The 22,061-nt window shown below is 41.0% G+C and overlaps 1 long non-coding RNA gene across 1 annotated transcript in view; it reads right to left on the bottom strand.

Annotated features, from left to right (window-relative positions):
• Positions 1-22,061, bottom strand: part of LOC120638820 — a 273,112-nt gene that overhangs the window by 11,198 nt on the left and 239,853 nt on the right. Inside the window, exons 5-12 of the long non-coding RNA XR_005660799.1 lie at positions 19,124-19,245; positions 17,212-17,269; positions 12,453-12,577; positions 10,450-10,536; positions 9,167-9,352; positions 7,217-7,369; positions 4,354-4,401; positions 1,867-2,148 (exon numbers count right to left, since the gene is read on the bottom strand). This is a non-coding gene — a long non-coding RNA (uncharacterized LOC120638820). The remainder of the gene's footprint in view (positions 1-1,866; positions 2,149-4,353; positions 4,402-7,216; positions 7,370-9,166; positions 9,353-10,449; positions 10,537-12,452; positions 12,578-17,211; positions 17,270-19,123; positions 19,246-22,061) is intronic.

Raw genomic sequence — 22,061 nt, 5'->3', positions numbered from 1 at the left:
TAAGTTAAAGATTTATAAAATGTATGACTGACAGTACAGGCCATATAGATTTACAGTCTAGAATTACTCTTCCCTTAGTGGGTATTTATGAGAGAGAAAAAATAAAATACCTGCAGTAGGGGCCAGATGGCTCTCTGTCGGTAAATCATTCCATAAAAAACTCTACGGGTACCCACGATTTCGTGTTGCTATCACACTCAGCTATTCTTTGCCTGAGGTGTTTCCGTGTCTGGAAACGGAGGATGGTGTTTTATTATTCTGTTCTGCCTTCTACGGAGTGTTATTTTATCTCTTATGCTGTGTGTGCACTTCCTCTGGGCCGCATGATACAATTTGGTGGAGGGAGTATTGGATAATATAGTAGCATAAAGTAGCATTCAGGGAGGGGCAACCAAGATTCTTTTTTATAACATTTCTCTACTCCTCCCCGCCCCCCAAACTATGTTTGCACCCTTTGGAGATTAGGAAATGTGGGGAAACTTGGTGGTAAAGTTGACAAATTACTTATGGCTGATTTGAATGAATGAAAATACAATACTGCTGTGATCTGGGAGTGATAGGTCAGGTTAATGAAGTCTTGCATTGGCAACTCAAACAACAAAGGATAAATTCAATGAATTAAGAATCAAATGGAACATTTGCTTCAGATTGAATCGCTTCAGTGAAATCTAAGTATTTCTTTAATGGAAAAATAATCACATTACTTCTCTATTTGTGTGTGAAAATGTGAAGAAAGTCTACTCTCTACAAGCCCAGTACTTCTCCTTAAGAAAATGAGGCTTCTGTGGTCTCTGTATCTATCAGATAATTCGTTCTATTCTTGGTCTCCAAGTGTATAAACAAACACACACATACACAGGGTCTCTACATTATTGTACAAATAGGGGGTTGGATTTGGGTGTCGGGCAGAACAGACAAGCCTGTGAATTCTTCCACCACCACTCCCTAACTCCCTTTTCACCCCCAGCCTCAAGTCACCTTACAAAATGGGTCTCAGTCGTATTCCAGACCTCTTCTTCTTCTCCTCGCACTCTGACTCCAAATCCTACTATTTCTTCCACAGTTAATACTTTGAAAACTTCCTTTCCTCTCCACTTGTAAACCGACTCTCCTGGAACAAGCCCTAATAACCTCCCAGCTGAATTATTCTAACCTTATTGGTCTCTGACTCACCCTTTCCCCTCTTCAGTCTGTCCTTCATTGAATAGGCATCTGCTTTCTGAAATGTTGAGAGGCTCAGAAAGGGTCAGGTTATTCTCCACCTCCCAAGCCTCCAACAGAGAAAGTTCCTCATCAGCATCAAAACACACTATCAGTTGATTTGCCTATACCTAACTTCCCCCTTCAGCTGCTGCATCCCAGTTCATTCAGGCCTCCTAGCAAATCTCCCGGCATCATCTCTCCCTCCACCAGTGCACTAACACTTGCCCATTCCCTTACCTTGAATCTTTCCAATTCAAAATCCATTTCCTCCAAGGAACTTCCCAAGCTACCTCCCTATATTCTTTCTTGTAGATATTTATGCACTAGTTCATGTTCTTTTCTTCTATTGTTGTGCTTTCTTAACATTACACGATTATTGAATTCTTCCTATTAGAATTAATCTTTTGAATTCTTACTATGTGCAGACCAGGGTACTAATAAGTTCTAAGGAGAATATGATAGTATTAGAAGGCCTGATACCTGCCTTCAAAGACTTTACAATCTAGCAAGAGAGAAGGAATCTTGTCCCTTAGTTTTTCCATAAATATTCTAAGAGCCTTGTAGAGTGATTTGCACCAGCTGATGATGCAGAATTAACTGACTCCTTGGACGTGACTAGCATTTTACAGGACATAGTCTAGTCTGGGCATATGTTTCACTTACTCATTTTCTTTCTAGACGCTCCAAGATGGTCAGACATTATTTCCATTTTTACAGCATCACTGGAAACTGTTCAGGTGAAACCGGAATGATTTCTCTCTAGAAAAGGTGAAAATTATTGCAGTTTGGAATTCCCTCCAGTGTCCCAGAAGTCTTCTCATGCCAAGCAAAGTGGCAACCCAACTGTTGTAATCTGGATAATCCAAGTCAAAAATCCAAATGGACTCCACACAGGTAACAGTTAGAATCCTGGTGAATGGGAAAGTTTGGGATACCTGCCAAGAACTGAGAGAGAGACATTTTAAAGTCACAGTCCAGACACAATGCCAAAATGATGTGGAATAGCCTTAGACCACCGTAAACCACAGAACAGTAGACAATTAGACTATGTTAAATGGTAAGCATTTAACAAATATCATTATTACCACCTAAGACCCCTTCAGCATTTCCCTTTCATCTACCTAATTGAGTCTTTTCCCTCTACCCCACAGTACTTTTGTCCTTATCTGTAAACTCTGTTCCTTTCCCCCACCTGTTTCCCCACTAGATTTTAAAGTCCCTGGAGTCAGGGCTCTCGTACACTAACTCTCTTATATTCTCCCAAGCACTCAGTACAGTGTTTGTTACCGAGTAAATTTTCAGTAAACTGTATTTATTGATCACATGGGGAACTAAATGCTAATATAGTGTTCAAAAAGCTCAGGTGGATAAAATATTTAAGCAAAGAAAGGTTACAGTGAGGTGATGATAGTTCTGAGAGGTGTACAATTCCTTCCATTAAGTCCCCAGTACAGTGCTTTGCACAAAGTGCTCAATAAATATGATTGAATTAGCCGCATCATAAACAAGCCCATATGGTTACCAACCAATCAGTGGTATTTAATTGAGCACAACTGTGTGATGAGCTAAGGGTTTGGGAGCTGGTAGAAAGGATCCCTGCCTCCAAAGAGATTAAACAACTGTCCAAGCTAGGGGTCTAGTTGAGTGGCTAAATGGTTGCAGGTAAGATGAACCTAGGGTTGAAGTGTGTGGCATCAAAGAAGTTCCTGTAAGTCTACTGAGGTTCTCTGAGAATCTCTGTGTCGGACAGTCAGGTTCAAAAATCTGGTACGGTGTAGGTCTGACTTAAAATAGATCTTGGTAGTTAAAACCAAAATGTGTCTTTTATTCAGTCAAGTATAACAGCAAGCCCATACAATTTTACTGGGCTATTTTCTTTTGATTTTTCTCTTTCAGCATTTTTCACTCTCTATTTCCCTTGTTCCTTGTGTTCATTACAGCTTTAAAAGGTATTTTAAATTAATTTACATGACAATAGGAATGCTCATGAAAATATTAGTTTTCAGAAGAGCTATGTCAATAAAGGAAGCATGTGCATCCTTCCTTGAAGAAAGTATAATATGAAAACTGTAACCCATAAAACAAAAGCCAGCCTGCATTTTTCTGCTCTTTAAATCCATCCTTGAGCTAATTCATGGAAATTTAATGCTTAATTTATAATAAATATGCATAGAAGACACATAATACCCAACCAAGCCAGCATATTTACAGTTCAATCCAAGAAGAAATTATTAGTCCAGCCAAGGAAATGTTCCTACCTCTGCAGTACTTGAAGAAAACCTAAGCCTTTTTATATTCTAATGGTGCTCTTTTTAAGATTTATTTTTTAACCCAAAGAAAATGACTAGGTTATTTCCTTGAACATTCTGCTGTAAAGCCTGAAATTGTTGCTTTTGAGTTTATTTGTTGCATGATTCAACATCTTAGCAGATTCCTTCTTTCCACCTCAGTAGACCACAGCTCACCCCTTCTTTGAAGCCCTCCCTGGTTAATTTCCAACACCTACCACTTAGGTATTTTATTTTTAACCTCAGCACTTTTGTCCATATGTTTACTTAAGTGTTTAGTACAGTGCTCTGTACACAGGAAGTGCTCAATAAATACACCTGGATGATTGGCATTTACAAATCTATTAATCCCTAGATTGTACAGTCACAGGTGTTAATTTCCAACACCTACCACTTAGGTATTTTATTTTTAACCTCAGCACTTTTGTCCATATGTTTACTTAAGTGTTTAGTACAGTGCTCTGTACACAGGAAGTGCTCAATAAATACAACTGGATGATTGGCATTTACATATCTATTAATCCCTAGATTGTACAGTCACCTGCAGTAATTCTTGCTTTTTCCATTGCTCTCACTATTTGTAAATTCTTTGAGGGCAGGGACCATGTCTCTTGCTTCTTTTGAATTTGTAGGCTCAAATCATCATCATTCAATCATATTTATTGAGTGCTTACTGTGTGCACTGTACTAAGCACTTGGGAGAGTACAGTAAAGCATTGGGGTAGCTACCCAGTGAACTGCCCAAGGTTACACAGCAGGAAACTAGTGAACCTGGGATTAGTTTCCACTAAGCCACCCTGCATCTTAGTAGGGAAGGTGATGATGAGAGATTAGTTATAATGAGAAATTTTTCAGTACTCACCCAAATGATTTCATAATGTTCCCAATTCCTTAACTCTTGAAAATAATGCTGGGGAAAAAAAAACAAAAAACCTTTTTTCAAAGAGACAGGGCTCTCCTAAATTCTTCTAGTCTTCCAGTTCTATGACTCACATATTTGCCTGGGGAAAAGTTGGGGGTAATAAAACCAATCCTTATTCGTGTACCAACTTCCTTAATTGTGTCTGCACAAAAAGTCACCTAATCCTGAGCTCCGTGCTGTACCTGAGGTCTAGGGTTGAGGTTAAATCACCATAATCGTGTAATTAAGGCCAAAGGCTGTCCCTACTGTGCAATTAACCAGATCCTTTGGTGTTGATCTATACTAAAATAAGTCTTCATTTTCTCCATGTTTCTAATCAGTATTTGCTACATAATTATAAGTACCTTGTTTTCTGCAGTAAACTTTAAAAAAGGTCAAGTTCTTTTTGTTCACTTTCACTTAAGCATTGATGGATTTGAAACTCTGATCTTTGTGTGTCATTTAATACCACAGTAGTGACCTGCTATTGTAGTTGAAAGATAATTAGTTATGGTAGATTAGACAGCATTAATTAACTAAGATTAAGCATTTCTTTCCTTTGCCAGAAACCGCCATTTCCATGTGGCAGCTTATTAAAGAATATTTTCTGGTTGGTTGTTAAACCAGACAGAAGTGGTACAGCAATTACATTTGTCTCATTGGATATAAAGGTCACTTGACAAGAGTTATGTTTCTCAGTTATTGACGAGAGTGACTTCATGATTAAAAAAAAATACACATTTGTATTATGTCTACACCTGAGCTAGGAGACATAAGAGAACCTAATTGATCCTCCGATTAAAATTGCTGTCATTCTACTAATGATCAAACTTGGATTTAGACCAGAAATTAATAAAATAAAATTGAGTTATCACATGTAATATCACTTAGTCTTTTCCCTAGAATGGCCCTATGAAGCTATTGTGGTGTCCAAGCTTCCAGCTGCTTCTCCAAGCTTTGGAGAAGCAGCATGGCCTACTGGATAGAACATGGGCCCGGGATTCAGAAGGACCTGGGTGCTAATCCCTGCTCTGCCACTTGTCTGCTGTGTGACTTAGGGCAAGTCACTTAACTTCTCTGTGCCCCAGTGCCCTCATCTGTAAAAAATGGGGATTAAGACTGTGAGCCCTCTGTGGGACAGGGACTTAGACCAGAGCCGGGCACATAATAAGCATTGCATTGCATTCTCCCCTGTGCATAGTATAATGTTCTGCACACAGTGCTCAATAAATACAACTGAATGATGACTAGGCTTTGAATTCCTTTAAGCAAAGATTAAATAACAATTTAGTAGTGCTTTATGAAATAGTCAATACAGCATGTAAAGGAATTTCATATTTTTTCCAGGGATTTTTGGAATGAATCCCCAATTTGTAACATGTAAGACTATAACATACCCTATGATACAGCCCTTCAGAATAAAAACCATGTTTTCAAGGAACACTTCACAGCTATATCATGGTGTTTGTATATCAGCGGTTTTTCAAATTAAAATTACAGACCCATTTAAAGGCTATGTTGGTTGTTTTTACAATTAAAATTAGAAACAAATTTAAATATTGTGGAATCTTAACAGCCTAAATTGACAATCAGGTGCCCAGGGGCCATTTCAGCATAAAAGTCTGTTGTGCAACTTTCTAATTAATTAACAGAAAAATATTAAATGACCTTGAAAATCCAATTAAGACCTCAGAAAACTCCTCCTCGCTCCCAAGAGTTTCTTAGTTATTTTCTATAAACTAAATACATATTGTATAATGCTAAATCCATAAGGGAGTTTTTCAGAAAAAGAAAGGCACACAGAGTTAATTGAAAGCCTCATAATAACTATGAAAAGATATCTATAACTTTTTCAAAGAATCATAGGTCCAAATCTAGAAGCACTAAAGAACTTCAGAGAGTCAGGTGATCTATTCTTATCATGTGGCATCTCCCACTGAGAATAACAGAGGATCATCAGTTTTGACTCTTCTGAGGAGTTGATTATAATGACACTGACTTACCTGGAGACACTCACACTCTTTTAACCCTGACAGTCATGTTCCCACTGGGGCACGGGGTGGAGGGATATACGCAAATACTGGCCTTTTTCAGGCAGGATGCATTTATAGCCCAAGTGACACAGTATACTCCTGATACTCGGGTCTGGTACCATAAACCAATAGTCAGTTGCCTAAGTAACCACCGCCATCTTTGCCATTCTCAGTAGCCCACTTGTTTTCAGGATCACTATTGGACATGTCCACCTTGGGGAATGGCCAAGGTTGTTCTGGAGTCAGAAACCTTTCATCCCTTAGGCCATAGCCCCAGCAAGCATTTCACTGTTGCAGGCAGGACTAGAACTGGGCTCTCTGCTTCCCAAAGCTCTTTTCCCTAGAACCACCAGAAGGGCTATCCTATACCTGGAAGCATGTAAGCAGGACAGAAAGTTCTCCAGGAACTGAAAGTCTACCATCTCCCCTGCAAAGGAGTCAGAGGACCTGAGTTCTAATTCCAGGTCTGCCACTTGCCTGATATATAACTTCGGGCAAGTCACTTAACTTCTCTCTGCCTCAGTCACCTCATTCGTAAAATGGGGATTAAATCCTCCTCCCTCCAACTTGGACTGTGAGCCCCACGTGGGACAGGGACTTTGTCCAACCTGATTATCTTGTATCTAGCCCAGCCCTTAGTACAGTGACTGGCACATAAGTGCTTACCCAGTACCATTAAAAAAAAAAGCCAGTTCTTGATCTTCTTCACCTTCCCTGCCTGATACAAACAAGGACAAACCAACGCTGACATTCCAACTTCTGAAGAGTAAAACAATGCTTGAGTAACATACCTTAATGTGGAATCCAATTCTGTATTAGGAAATGTTTAATGAAGACACTGTTTCAAACCAGTTCAAAAAGGGAGAAGACTTCTCTGAAACAATTCCCTCAGTGGCTGTCATTGGATCATCCACAACCTTTCCTTGACCAGTCTCTCTCTCAATCTAGACAAACAATACAGTATTATTAGCAAACAAAGGCCTCTAGTAGCCATTGCTACAGAGAACAAAAACTGACAAATCAATAAATTAGATATTTGCATTAATTCCAACTACTGAAAGGTTTATGGCTCTTCCTATGGCCTCTGAAATTGCTTTCCAAATGTAATATTGAGCCATTTCTAATTGTTTCAAAATATAATCCTGGGAGAAAATGTCACATACACCCCCCCCCCCCCCGTCTATGAGTTTGGGTCCCAGAGCTGATCATTTACGGACCCAGATTTTTCCAATGACCTTTTCTTGACTTTCACTATAGCCAGCCTACTATTTTTAAAATGGGTGGGGGATGCTTAATATAGCATAAGCCTGCTACATTGGAAGAAACTCCCTTAGATGTTCAATTTCTCTGCCTAAACATCATATTTAATATTCATTTAAATAAAGCAATGTATCATGTGAAAGTGACATGTCTTGCATAGGACAAGGTATAGTATAAAAAAAAAGATCTCAACATAAATCCAAGCGGAAGCAGGCAAGTTAAATGGTAATAAAGTACATTCGTATTTATAGATCTGGATTTTGGGGAATTGACTCAATTTTACCCCAATTTCCTGCAAAAAAAAAAGGCCTTCTGGTCTTCTCCCTTGCCCAGCACTTCCTATAGGTCTCTTCCGTTGTCTCCTGCCTCATGCCACACTTCATTCTCCATCTTGTGCCACAGAACTTCACCTCTTCCTTGCTCTCTGCTCTTCATTTCTGCCCTCCATCCTCTGAAGCTGCTCAATAAGAACAGCCCCTCCGTGGAAGCAGGGTTAAAGAAAGGAGGATGGGATTCTGAGAAGTCGCATGGTCTAGTGGAAAGACCCCAAGTCCAGGTTCTAATTCTGGCTCTGCTAATTATTCACTGTGTGACCTTGGGCAAGTCACTCAACTTCTCTGTGCCTCAGTTTACTCAACTGTCACATGGGGATTAAATACCAGTCTCCCTCCTATTTAGACTATGAGCCCTATGTAGAATAGATACTGTATCTACCCCAGCCCTTAGAATAGTGCTTGACATATAGGCACTGCTTAACAAATACCACAATAATAAAAGTTGCAGTCTCACACTCTGCTTGTTCTCACCTCTCCCGAAAGGTTCCCATCCGTGGAAAAGATCTAGCTGCCCCACTCCTGCCGTGATCAATACCACCCCCCGATCCTTATCTCCCTTAGGACTTCCCCTTCTAGTAAAAGTAGCATTGAGACCAATTTGCCTAGCTGAGTTCCATATATGTAGTTTGTTTTTTGTTTTGTTCCCACCCCCTTTCCATTCCCCTCGGCCCACTGTGTGCTTCCTCTGTCCTGGGAGCTCTGGAGATCCTCTGAAACACCAAGACCAGGACATTTAAAACAGAGATGTCAAGTTTCAATATAGACTGAGGCCCTTGAGTCAGAAATATAGGCTCATGTCCATCACACTTTTATCTCCTAAGTATATGTGATAATCAGAGCCAAGCAGCCAACTGGCTGTTCTATAATGTCAGTTGGAGTCACAGGTGCTAACTCCTTTGGGGATCAATGGCAAATTGTCTCCATGGGTTTCCAGGTGCAGGCCAAAGCTGTTAGTTAGTTCTATCCCAGTGACTGAAAATAACCCCAAATTGTATCTTTCTGAATGGAAAGTTCTTCAAAGCATGGCTTTTCCAGCTTCCATCCCACTGGTTGCCCTTTTTAAAAGTCCCAGTCCCTTTCCTGCCCTCATACTCAAAGTAAAAAATTGGAACTGGACACCAAACAATTTCCCATATTTGCACTGACCTGTTCTCACCCACGTTGGGCTGGCTCCCAGGTTTAGAGTTCTTCAAGCAGATTTGGGTCAAAAATCAAAAATGGCTATTTCCAGGGAAAAAAAATTGGTTCCCCAAATATGCCTTCCCTAAGTAGACTGTCCACGGGGAGAATTGAGATCTTCTCTAAAGTGGTTGCTTCCTTTGAAAAAATACCCTGAATGAGCATAGTCATAGCAGTTCAAGTGGAGTTTAGTTAATGAATACATAATTTAAAAAAACAATAATTGTGCATGGATACAAATGATCTAAAAGACTATTTAGGGAATGCATATCCCATTTTAAGACATTTCTTAAAGTGATGAACTGATATACTTTCCCAAGTGCTTAGTTCACAATGTTTCATGCTCAATAAACAGCATTCGCTATTTGAATAGGACAGATTGGAAGACTGAAAACTACTTGAAGGCTGGGATTGTGACTACCCAGGCTATTTTATTGCACTTTCCCAAACGCTCCTGCACACAGGAAGTGCTCAATAAATACCATTCATAAAAGCCTCTGGTGCTCTCTAACGAGGAATTTGGCATCAGTACAAGGACATAGAATGTTCTTTGCTATACAACATTTTATTTATGTAGCTAGCTGATGAAAGGCAAAAATATCTTTAAATGAATACCCGTGCACGAATAGATATTGTCATCATTTTATGAGATGCATTGATATAAACCGTCGTCGACGTGGTACCTAATTCCCAACGGTAAATTATGTACCAGGTTACTCGCCAGTGCACTAATGAAAGTGTCAAAATAAAATATCTTCTGGAGAAATTAAAAGTTATCTGCAGTCTAACTTTTTAAAAAGTGCTATTGTTTTGCATGAATTTGTTAGCTAAGGAAGCAAATCCAAATTGGTTCCGAAGGAAAATTGCCAACACTGTAATGCTCCATCTTCAAGGAGTTAGATTCTATTTTCCAACCAATGATCTATTGCAGAAAGAGTTTTATTATTTTTAATTTAAAAATGAGCTAAGAATGCAACTGAAATCTGAATCAGTTAAATGTGCAGTGCAAATCACTAGGATTTTAAGTAAATTTCTTTGAAATATATCAGTTTTTAAAATTCCCCTTGGTCAAAAAAGTTTAATTGAGTGTGTCACTATTCTTCAACAATTCTGCCCTGTGTGTTTCTTGAATAAGAATCACTTAGAATGTAGTAGAGCTGGCTTTAAATAAAAGTTTGGGGTGAAGATTTGATCTATAGCATCGCTTATCACTGTCTCAGCAAGTTTCCACAGATACAATTTGTTTTTACCTTTAGTCTGGCCTCCCCGTATCCAACTGACACTAAGGCAATCCCGACCCCGGGATCCACCAGTCAGAAAACAGCTGAAGCAGTGACCTGGAGGGAAGGAGGGAGAGAGAAAGGTGATGTAATGCTCCAAAAACTTTAATCAACCTGTATCATTGGTGATAGAGTGGGCACTGTGTGTGTGTGTGTTGTGTATGTTGTGTGTATGAGGCAGATATGGAAGCTCAAACAGAAAAAGAGAAAGCATTTCCTGGAGAAGAAACCGCAGGCAAGCTTGCCTTTCTCCCTTCTGGCTCCAGTTGACATTTAATAATTGAAGTTACTTTCTCTCTTTTCCTTCCAGGATTCTTGACTATCAAACCAACTTCAGTCTGACTGTACAAGAGCAAATAGAAGTGTATAATTCACCAAATTTATGGAGCCTTTGGGAACCTTATCATGGACAGAGTGATACGTGCCACAACCTGGAGGTACTTGCCTGGATTTTTCCTACTTCCTGTGTGCAAAGCTTGACCTTCACAGACAGGCCATCATCTCATGGTAACATTATTACTGGACTGTTAGAGAAGTAGCGTGGAATAGTGGAAAGAGCATGGGCCTGGGAATCAGAGAACCTGGGTTCTAATCTGCCTCTGCCACTTGTCTGCTGCATGACCTTGAATAAGTCACTTATCTATGCATCAGTTACCTCATCTGTAAAATGGGGGTTAAATCCTACTCCCTGCTACTTAGACTGTGAGCCCCATGTGGGACAGGGACTGTGTTCAACCCCATTAAGTCGTTCCTAGCCCAGTGCTTGGCATATAGTAAGTGTTTAACAAGTACCATAATATACATATCGATTTATATTTTCAGGGAGTATTATGGAGGTAAAAGTATATTTCTCCACCAAGATATACCCTGAGGTTCAGGATGTTGACCTGAAAATGGATTTCTATAAGGCCAGAGGCAGCTGCAGGAACTGTGGGGTTCAGGAGAAATTGGAGAAAGAGACATTTCTTTAGTGAATTTTAGGAGGGATATAGCAAATGACATGCTCAGAGTTGTTTCCAGAGACAGTGAGCCAAGCAGTGAGATGCTAGTGCAACGGTGCATTAACGGTGCATTAACGGTGCATTTAATGCTAGTGCATTAAAAATAGTTCCATTTTTGTATCACATTAGACTGGCGGTTTCTGTAAGTGCTGCCATATGCTAAGAATTCTCCCACTAAAAAAAGGAGTTTCATTAAATAGTTGGCAGGGAGTGGAAGCCTAAAATGCCTGAAAACTTCATTAACCAGAAGCCAAACTACACTTCACCTGTGAGGGAAATAAGATGGACAGGGTGGTCAGGATATCAACTTGGGAAAACAATGGAGTTGTTTCTTTTTGGTAATCCCTAATATCTTCTCAGAATCCAGTGTTTGAGGGAGTGAATGGACCAAAAAGAGACAGTAAGCATATCACCAACATCACTTCCTGATGTCAGGGATTGTGTCTACCAATTCCATTGGATCATACTCTCCCATAGGCTTAGTACAGTGTTCTGCACCCACAGTAAGGCTCAATGAGTGCCATTGATTGACCTGCCAAATTTATCGCTATCAAACCTACGCATCGAGTGTCTACTGTACATAAACTCCTCTAGGAGGTTATAATATAACGTGGGGGAAATGTAAAACCAAAATGTCAAATAGATAATGCTTGAAAGAGTGCAGATAATAATGATGGTATTTGTTAAGTGCTTACAAATAAATAATTACAATTACAAATAAACAGATTGATAAGGTAAATTGTAGTGGCCCAACCAAGAAGACTAGGGAGTAATCAAAAAGAAAGTGGTTTTTGAGAGGGGCTTCTGAAGGTGGGGAGGGACATGGTTCTCTAGCAGCAAGATCATATTATACATTTCAAAAGTGAGCAAGTGAGGGGATTGTTCTTAAGTAAGCTATAGCAGTGTCAGCTTGTCATGGTTTGATGAGCTAAAGTCATTTCTCTGCTTGTTATCGCACACCCATCTCCTCACCTCAATTTAGTGCACAGGATACACTGGCTACATATGATATTGTTGAAAGAGAATCAGATGCAGCAAAACGGGCAGAAAATCTTCAAGCGGATATCATTTCAGCCCTGATGGCTGGTCGCACATCTCTGATGGCAGGTGGAAAACAAGAACAAAACTACTTACAATCACTAATTGACTGACATAGGGTGCCTGCAAAATATATCTTGCCCTCACTTACATTTCACTGAGATTGCTAGTCCACTGACAGACAGGCTGACAAGAATCTGGATTAATCAGCTTTCTAGGGTTGATTGAACATGACAACATCAACTAAATGTAAGGTGAACACTTGCAAAACTCTCAGTTTTTAGGCACAAATACTAGGCTTTGCTTTTTGGCTGTATCTCATTAATACTTGGGTTTCCCTCCTGGCAAAAAAAAACTAAATCATATTTATTAAGATCTTACTGTGTGCAGAGCACTGTACTAAGCATTTGGGAGAGTACAGTACAGCAATAAGCAAACACATTCCCTGCCCACAAACTCAGCAGAGTAATCTTTCTGAATTGGCTTGACTCCCCTCTAATTTGCAATGTCACATTTTAAAGGAAATGCATTCTCCCACCCTGATATCTCTCCAGCCTGCCACTGGAAGTCTTCATTGAGAGAACAAATCACCTGTTTTCCAAGCTGCTGTTTATAAGACCATCCAATTTTGCCTGTCTCTATTCAAAACCAATAAAAACAGAATGAGGCAGTGGTTTTGAGAAAAATCGGAGAGGAATTTTTGTTCAGTTATCACTGTCATTAATGGGTTTGTACTATTTGAAATTGATTTTTTTATAGCAAATTCCAGCCCAATAAAGTATTATCTAGATGGGAATCTATTTTTCTGCAAGACTCCAGCAAAGAAATAATGATGATATGGGTTAAATCATCAAAATATTTGAAATACGAGAGGATTATAATTGTAGTTTAATATTCTAATTGGAACTGGAAAGAATTAAAGTAATTTCCCCATATATTAATACTCCCTCTATGACAGGGTAATATGGGAGTTTGGACATTATTATTAATTGGAAAAATTAAGTAGTCTTTATTGCAGATCATATTAACTGGAAAAATTTCTTGGAAGTGAATATAATTAGTTCCCCTACCAATATTTCCTTAAAGCATTTCCATCATTTTAAATATGTTGTTGAACTATATTTAGTTCAAACTTCGAAGTTCATTTCATGTCAATCCATGAGTGAGCGAGAGATACCGAATATGAAGGACTGTGAAAAATGGTGTCTTTTCTCTTTCCCTCTTTGATATAATATATATTATTGTATAATAATAATAATTGTGGTATTTGTTAAGCACTTACTGTGTGACAGGCACTGTACTAACTGCTGGGGCAGAATCAAGCAAATCAGGTTGGGCTCACAGTCTCAATCCCCATTTTACAGATGAGGTAATTGAGGCACAGAGAAGTGAAGTAACTTGCCTAAGGTCACACAGCTGACAAGTGGCAGAGCCAGAATTAAAATGCACAACCTTCTGACTCCCAGGCCCCGGCTCTATCCACTATGCCAAGCTGCGCATAACTAAATATATATATTTGGCATATTATATACAAACTTCATTTTTAGGCAGTTTGCCTCTTACAAGTTTGAACATAAACAATCATCTTTCTTGATTAATGTCTGCATTTTTATTCCATTTTCTTCTTCATAATTCCCTAAGTCTTCCATGGTTACTTGCTAATATTGTTTTGTTCCCTTATCAACTTGTGCCAGCTTTGTCCTAACCCCCACTGGTACACCGCTCTAAATCTTACACCGTGAGGCCCAGAGTGAACAGGGAATATGTTGGATCTGATTATCTTGTCCTGTCCCAGAGCATAACACAGTGCTTGGCACCCAATAATCCCCTCTAGACAGTAAACTCACCTCTAGACTGTAAACTTATTGTGGACGGGGAATGTGTGTGTTACATTGTTGTTACACGGTAAGTGCTCAGTAAATATGAACGATTGATAATAATCCTTGAATAATCAATCACTGGTATCTATTGAGCACTTATTTTAAGCAGGTTATTACAGTAAATACCATAACTACTATCAGTATTACACCAAACTGACTCCTAAATCTCAAGCCTGAAGAAGACATATTAAGGGCACTTCCCAATGAAACAGAGTTCACTGCTAAATGCCCTCTTTTAGCTCATTTAAGAAAATGCTACACAAAACCTGCCCTGAGTGGCTCTCAGAGTGACCTGCAATTTACATTTCACCTTAGAGAAAAGTCATCATTTATATCTTCTCTTTCTCTCTCATTCTTTTAGCCAGTTTCCTAAACAAGACACACTCCTTCTTCCAAACCCAAATGTGTTTGCTTTAGTCTGTGGCATTTCCATATTAATTGGTTCCTGTCTACCCATAATCTTGTTGACTCAAAGGACTCGGGCAGTTTACCAAGGAATAGTTTCTCTTTAGAGAAACCACATCATCTTTCTCTCAAGACAGGGCAGAGACCAGAACTGAGTGGGCCATGTTGATGTGGGTTTGTCTCTAGAACAGTGGATTCAGACAATTGGGGCACTTGTTCAATTTGCTTATACACATTCTGTCCACCATTCCCACTGATATTGTAGCCCCATCTTTCAGTTATTTAAGTTGCTCCCTTGTGGTTGTCAGGCATTTTGGGGGGTGGGGGGGATAACTCTTTTAGACCCTAGGTTAAGGTTTAGTGTGTTGATGTCTTCACTAGACTACTAGCACTGTTCCAACGATTCACTAAAGATGGTGCAGTAATGGGAAAAATCTTTCCCAAAGAACCTACCAGGAAGTAAAATCGATGCTGGGAGAGTTGGGTTCATTAATATCAGCAGGAAGCATACCCAGTCTCGCTCATGATAATAATAATCATAATGTTGGTATTTGTTAAATACCGAGCACTGTTCTAAGCGCTGGGGTAGATACAGGGTAATCATGTTGTCTCACTTGAGGCTTACAGTCTTAATCCCCATTTTACAGATGGGGAACCTGAGGCACCGAGAAGTTAAGTGACTTGCCCAAAGTCACACAGCTGACAGGTGGCAGAACTGGGATTAGAACCCATGACCTCTGACTCCTAAGCCCATGCTCTTTCCACTGAGCCACGCTGCAGCGTGAAACAGTTTCCACAATAATGATGAAAATCAAAGGAGGATGGATAGTTTCTTCTGGTAACATTTTCTTGTAATCCCAAAATAGGATAAAAACAGAAAAAATACCTTCTTGCAATGTGAACATTCAGCTGGCATTCTAAATTGCGTTGAAGAAAAATATTCTCATCTGAATCAAATATCACAAATTTCAAAATGCACTTGAATTGTGCAAAAACGAATGCAAGAGACATTATTCCAACTAATCCTAATTAATATACTGTAGTACATTTCCTAAAATTTGAAAAGGTTTTACTCTCAGAAATCAGAAACATTAAGAACTGTTCACTATTTTTTAATGGAGGCAAAGAAATAAGATGGATTGAAAAATACGTGCTGATATTGAAATTAAGTTTTAAGAATGTCTAGATTTCCAGTTTACAAATGATTACATTTCAAGGGCTTCAGAAAAGTGTTTTCCAGAATCTGGGTTTGAATTTTTAAAATGGATAATTAACATCAGATTGTTTTGTCCCCAAACTTTCCTGTTCTTTAGGCTGTATATACCTCAAAATTCACCAAAGGGGAGTAACACTGGCACACTCTTCATCTGGAAGGATAGAAAATCTACCTTCTCCATGCTGTATTCCAAGAAAATTTGTTATTATGGGAGTCTGGGTCAGTCTAGGGCTTAGAAGCACCCTTCTAAAATGCCCTCTACGGAACTGTCCCTTTGGCTGTAGAGGTCTTCAAGGCATGAGGCATCCTCTGCTAGATTCCCCCAGGATCCCTAAAGCAGGACCCACTAAGATCAGGTAGCATAAGCAGCAGGGAGTTTGAGGCTCTGGGCTGCCTAGCAACGCAGCCTGGTTTTGGCAGCACTCCAAAAAATCCCCAACTGAAAACAGGATTGGAAGGAAGCCTGCTCCCAGGAGTCACGGTTGCACCCTTCTTCCCCTCTGGAGGAGAAACAGAACTGAATAGTTGAGAGGTATTGTTTAAATATGCACACCTCTAGGTTACTAGAGATTGTAAATTGCTATGAAAAGCTTGGATGTCAGGCCTATTTTGGGGACAGTCCTTGACATTTTAGGAATTATTTCTAATCATTTTTAAGTTCTTTTGCCATTCTCTTCTTTCCAGAGAGCATGTGAGGCAGCATTGACAGGAATTTCATGCCTATTGGGTTCTCACACTATATGGCTGCTTAGAGGATCACCAAACATCTCTTTTTGGGAAGTGGCTGGCTCTCAAAAACCCACAGAGAGTGGCCCGTTCCAATCATTTTCTCCCAGATAATCTTACAAACAAAGTTTAGGTTGGGGAAATAGCCCAGTCAGTACTTTAAACCCAAACTACTCATGTTGTACTTTCCCAAATGATTAGTAGAGTGGATTGCATTCCTTAGGCACTCAATAAATACTACTTTTATCAAACCTCTTCCTGGAGGAATTCAGGAAATATCTCCGGCTTCCTTTCCAGATGTATCAGACCATGTTAAAAACAGTCATGGGCCTTTAGTTCTCCAAACTAATGCTCTGCACCTACAGGAGCCCTGGCTAAACATTCTTCAGCTGGAATCTCTAGGGACAGAAATCAAGCAAACATTCCCCAGCTACCTTGATTACCATCTCATGCTCTTGGTACATACCTTGCCTGCCTGATGGTGGCTGCAACTGATCTCACTCCAGCAATGGCACATATTAAATCTGTAATGGAACATTCGCACAGACTTATAAAAGGTCATAAGTGTTGATCAGAAAAAAACCAGGGCCTGGGGATACATTAGCAAACAATATTCGATCATGACCTGAGGTCTAAAATGACAGAGGCCTGTTTAAATTGGGAGAGGACAACACAACAATTTAACAGATACATTCCATGCCCACAGTGAACTTACAGTCTTGAGGATGAATCAGACATTTATAGAGATAAATAAATTACGGAGTACTCTGGGACTGGGGGTGATGAATAAAGGGATCAAATCAGGGGGACATAGAAGGGAGTGGAAAAAGAGGAAAGGAGGGCTAGGTCATGGAAAGCCTCTTGGAGAAGATGTGCCTTCAATAAGGCTTTGAAGGTAGGGAGAGTAATTATCTGTGGGTATAAAAAAGGAGGGTGTTACAGGCCAGAGGCATGAGGTGGGAGAGAGAGGTTGGCAGTGAGATAGATGAGATCAAGGTACAGTGAATAGGCTGGCATTGGAGGAGCAAAGTGTGTGGGCTGAGTTTTAATAGGAGAGTAGCAAGTGAGGAAGGTGGGGGCAAGCCAATGGTGAGGAGATTTTGTTTGATGTGGAGGTGGATGGGCAACCACTGGAGGTTCTTGAAGAGTGGGAAAACACAGACTGAACATTTTTGCAGACAAATGATCCAGGAAGGCTAATGAAGTATGGACCGGAGTAGGGAGGTGAGCAAGGAGGATGATACAGTAATCATGACAAGATAGGAGAAACACTTGGGTTAATGTGGTAGCAGTTTGGACGGAGAGGAAGGGGCAGATTTTACCAATGTTGTGAAGGTTGATCCGACGCGATTTAGTCATAGATTGACTGGGTGGTTTGTGAAAGGTCTGGGGCTTGTGAAACGGGAAGGATGGTGGTGGAGTCTGGAGTGATGGAAGGACAGAGTTTGGGTGAGAAGATAAGGAGTTCTGTTTTGAGCATGTTAAGTTTGAGATGATGGCAGGACATCCAAGTAGGTGATGTCTTGAAGGCAAGAGGAAATGAGACTGCAGGTTATGGGGCAGGTTATGGGTTCTAATCCTGACCCCGCCATTTGTCTACATGACCTTGGGCGAGTTATTTCACTTCTCGGGACCTCAGTTGCCTCATCTGTAAAATAGGGATTAAGACTGTGAGCCCTATGTAGGATAGGGATTCTGTGCAACCTGATTATCTTCTATTCCCCCCTACCTCTCCCTCCACCCATCCCCAGAGCTTAGCACAGTGCCTGGCACATAGTAAGTGCGTAACGAATACCATCATTAGTATTATTATTAGTACTATTAGCAATCCCGCCACATCTAACACATGCCCAACACAACTGAAGGAAGCTTCCCCCCCCACCCCATATATAGTCAATATTTTATCAGTGATTTTAGGTGAGCAAATCATCAGGGTCTACTGGACCAAAGTAGCAAGTGTCAGATTTAAGATAAAGGTATTTCCCCCATACTGTGGGGATTTACATTCTGCCAAAGCCCCACATGAAGGAAAACTTGCACTGCAGCACACAACCTTTTGAATGCCACAAGCAAGCACACAACTGCTTCTTCCAGCACCACAACACCACCCCGAATGTAATCCGGCTCCTGCTGTCGGAAAAATTCCCCCAAGTGTCCAAGTCTTAAAAAGAAGTGCAAGACGGCAGGCACTGAAGAAGAATTGAGTGATTTGTTCCACACGCGTCCCTTGAACGTGGCCTTGGGTAAATTAGAGCGACACCTCTCCGGGGCCCTGCATCTCCAGGGCCAGGGAATTGAGAGGAGTTTAGAGTAAGCGGTTTAGGACTTTTGAGTGAGATCTTTACAGAAATAGAGGAGCAAGGTGCCGCAGTAATTACCACAGTTGGATTTTTCCCTTCGCCTTTCTTCACATAGAGGGTCAAGCTGCAGCATCAGAAGACTGTGTTGCCACCATGCAGGCTGGTTTAGAATCCTAAAAGATATGCTTTATACAAGCCACCTAGGAAGCAGAAAAAAAGAGAAAGAAAACCATTTTTTTTTTATCAGAGAGTTTATACAATTTGAATAGATTATAGTAGAACAGCATGAACTGAACTACAGTGTCAGCCTCAGTTCTCTATACTTTGATTTTTGTTGCCAAGCGTGGCCTAGTGAAAAGAGCATGGGCCTGGGAGTCAGAGGACTTGGGTTCTAATCTCTACACCATCACAGTGTCTGCTGTGTGACCTTAGGCAAGTCACTTTACTTCTCTACACCTCAGTTACCACATCTGTAAAATGGGGATTAAGACCGTGAGCCCCATGTGGGACAGGGGTTGTGCCCACCCTGATTAGCCTGTAGTTACCCCAAGCTCTTAGAAAAGTTCCTGGCACAGAGTAAGCACTTAAATAACTTTTTTTTTAAAAAAGCTTGCAAATAATGGGCCAATTCTCAGCTTTTTCTTTAAGCTTTTTTAAGTAATTCCCCTGCTCCATCTTTTTTTAATAGTATTTGTTAAGCGATTACTATGTGCCAGGCCCTATTCTAAGCGCTGGGCTAGACACAAGTTTGGACACAGTCCCTGTCCCACATAGGGCTCACATTCTTAATCCCCATTTTACAAATGAGATAACTGAGGTCCAGAGAAGCTACATGACTTGCCCAAGGTCACACAGGAGACATGGGGCAGAGCCAGGATTAGAAGCCAGGTCCTTCTGACCCCCAGGCTTGGGGTCTATCCACTAAGCCACGCTGCTTCTCTAACTCACAACTATGGAACTGTGAGTTAGCCAGGTGGAGAGGAGGGTGCTTCCTGTCTGCTCAACTGTATATATTTTCATTATCCTATTTATTTTGTTAATGAAATGTACATCGCCTCGATTCTACTTAGTTGCCATTGTTTTTACGAGATGTTCTTCCCCTTGACTCTATTTATTGCCATTGTTCTTGTCTGTCCGTCTCCCCCAATTAGACTGTAAGCCCGTCAAAGGGCAGGGACTGTCTCTATCTGTTGCCGACTTGTTCATTCCAAGCGCTTAGTACAGTGCTCTGCACATAGTAAGCGCTCAATAAATACTATTGAATGAATGAATGAAAGGAAGGTGAGATTTTAGATGGCTTTGAAGATGGGGAGAGCTCAGCTGGAGACCGGCAGATAAAGAGCAGCACGGCCTAGTGGAAAGAGCCCAGGCCTGAGAGTCAGACAACCTGGATTCTAATCCCTGCACTGCCACTTATCTGCTGTGTGACCCTGGGCATGTCACTTAACTTCTCCATGCCTCAGTTTCCCTCATCTGCAAAATGGAGAGTCAATATCAGTGCTCCTTCATACTAAGACTGAGTCCCATGTGGGGCCCGAATATTTGTATTTACTCCGCACTTAGTACAGTGTTTGGCACATGTTAAGCCCTTAATAAATACCTCAATTATTTATACCAGGAGGGAGTTCCAGGCCAGGGGTACACAGTCACTTGGAGCCCGACTGCCCCTTCCGTGCTCCGGTCTGTGCTCCGGGATGCTGGCCCGCGGCTCAGAGCCCCGATGTGTACTTTTGACTTCCGCAGGAATACCAAGGGACGGCTGGGGGACCCCACTGCACAACTCAAGGCGGTGCCTTGAAACCGATAATGTCAGTAGAGGCAGCAACCCTGCCCCTCTAGAGGGCAGCGAACACCTCGTCCCTTCCTTAGACCAACTCAGGCAGGACCGGCAAGAACCATTTTTGGCCAACATCCCTACTGTACTTTCCTTTAATAATGATCGTATTTGGTAAGCAAGTACTGTGTGCCAAGAACTCTATTAGGAGCCTGGGGAGATACAAGATAATCAGGTCAGACACAGTTGCTCTCCCACATGTGGCTCAAAGTCTAAGTGTGGCCTAGTTGAAAGAGCAAGGGCCTGGGATTCAGAGGTCCCGGGTTAATGATAATGATGGTATTTGTTAAGAGCTTACTATGTGCAAAGCACTGTTCTAAGCGCTGGGGTGATACAAGGTGATCAGGTTGTCCCACTTGAGGCTCGCAGTCTTCATCCCCATTGTACAGATGAGGGAATGAGGCACAGAGAAGTGAAGTGACTTGCCCAAAGTCACACAGCTGACAGGTGGTGGAGTCGGGATTAGAACCCATGATCTCTGACTCCCAAGTCCCGGCTCTTTTCACTGAGCCATGCTGCTGCTCGGTTCTAATCCAACTTCTGCCACATGTCTGCTGTGTGAACTTGGGTAAGTCACTTAACTGCTCTGTGCCTCAATTACCCCATCTGTAAAATGAAGATTAAATCCTACTCCTTCCTACTTAGACTGTGACCCCATGTGGGACAGGGACTGTGCCCAACCTAACTTGTATCTACCCCAGAGCTTAGCACATAGTAAGCCCTTAAGAAATTCCATAATTATAGGTACCATAATCATGGAGCTCTAAGGGCAGGGTATCAGCAGGGAAAGAAACACTGTGAATTTCTGCATTTCCCACTTTTGGTGCCATCAGCCCGGGTTCCAGGAGAGCACTCGAATGACAAAAGAAATGACAGAAGAATAAATGGAATGAAAAATGAACTAATGAATTCCCGTTTTCTATGGTTCAGCAACACTAACTCCAAATAAGATTATTCTGTTGCTTTTGTGCTGTATCCACACTTTTAAGTTACACGCTGTCAGCTCTGATGCAAATGGCTGTGATGGCTTGGAAGGCAGGCAGAACGGAGACCGGTTAGAGCAGAGATTCCTTATCCGTGCCACACTAGAAAAAAGACCATCGGGTCTGAAGTGCACAGGGAAACCTTCTGACTCGGCTTGGGCAAAACTGAGATGAAATCCGTCTCTCGCTTCCACTGGCA

Source organism: Ornithorhynchus anatinus, chromosome 14, assembly GCF_004115215.2.
Source record: "Ornithorhynchus anatinus isolate Pmale09 chromosome 14, mOrnAna1.pri.v4, whole genome shotgun sequence".
Taxonomy (NCBI): domain Eukaryota; kingdom Metazoa; phylum Chordata; class Mammalia; order Monotremata; family Ornithorhynchidae; genus Ornithorhynchus; species Ornithorhynchus anatinus.
This window is presented reverse-complemented; position numbering and strand designations above follow the sequence as displayed.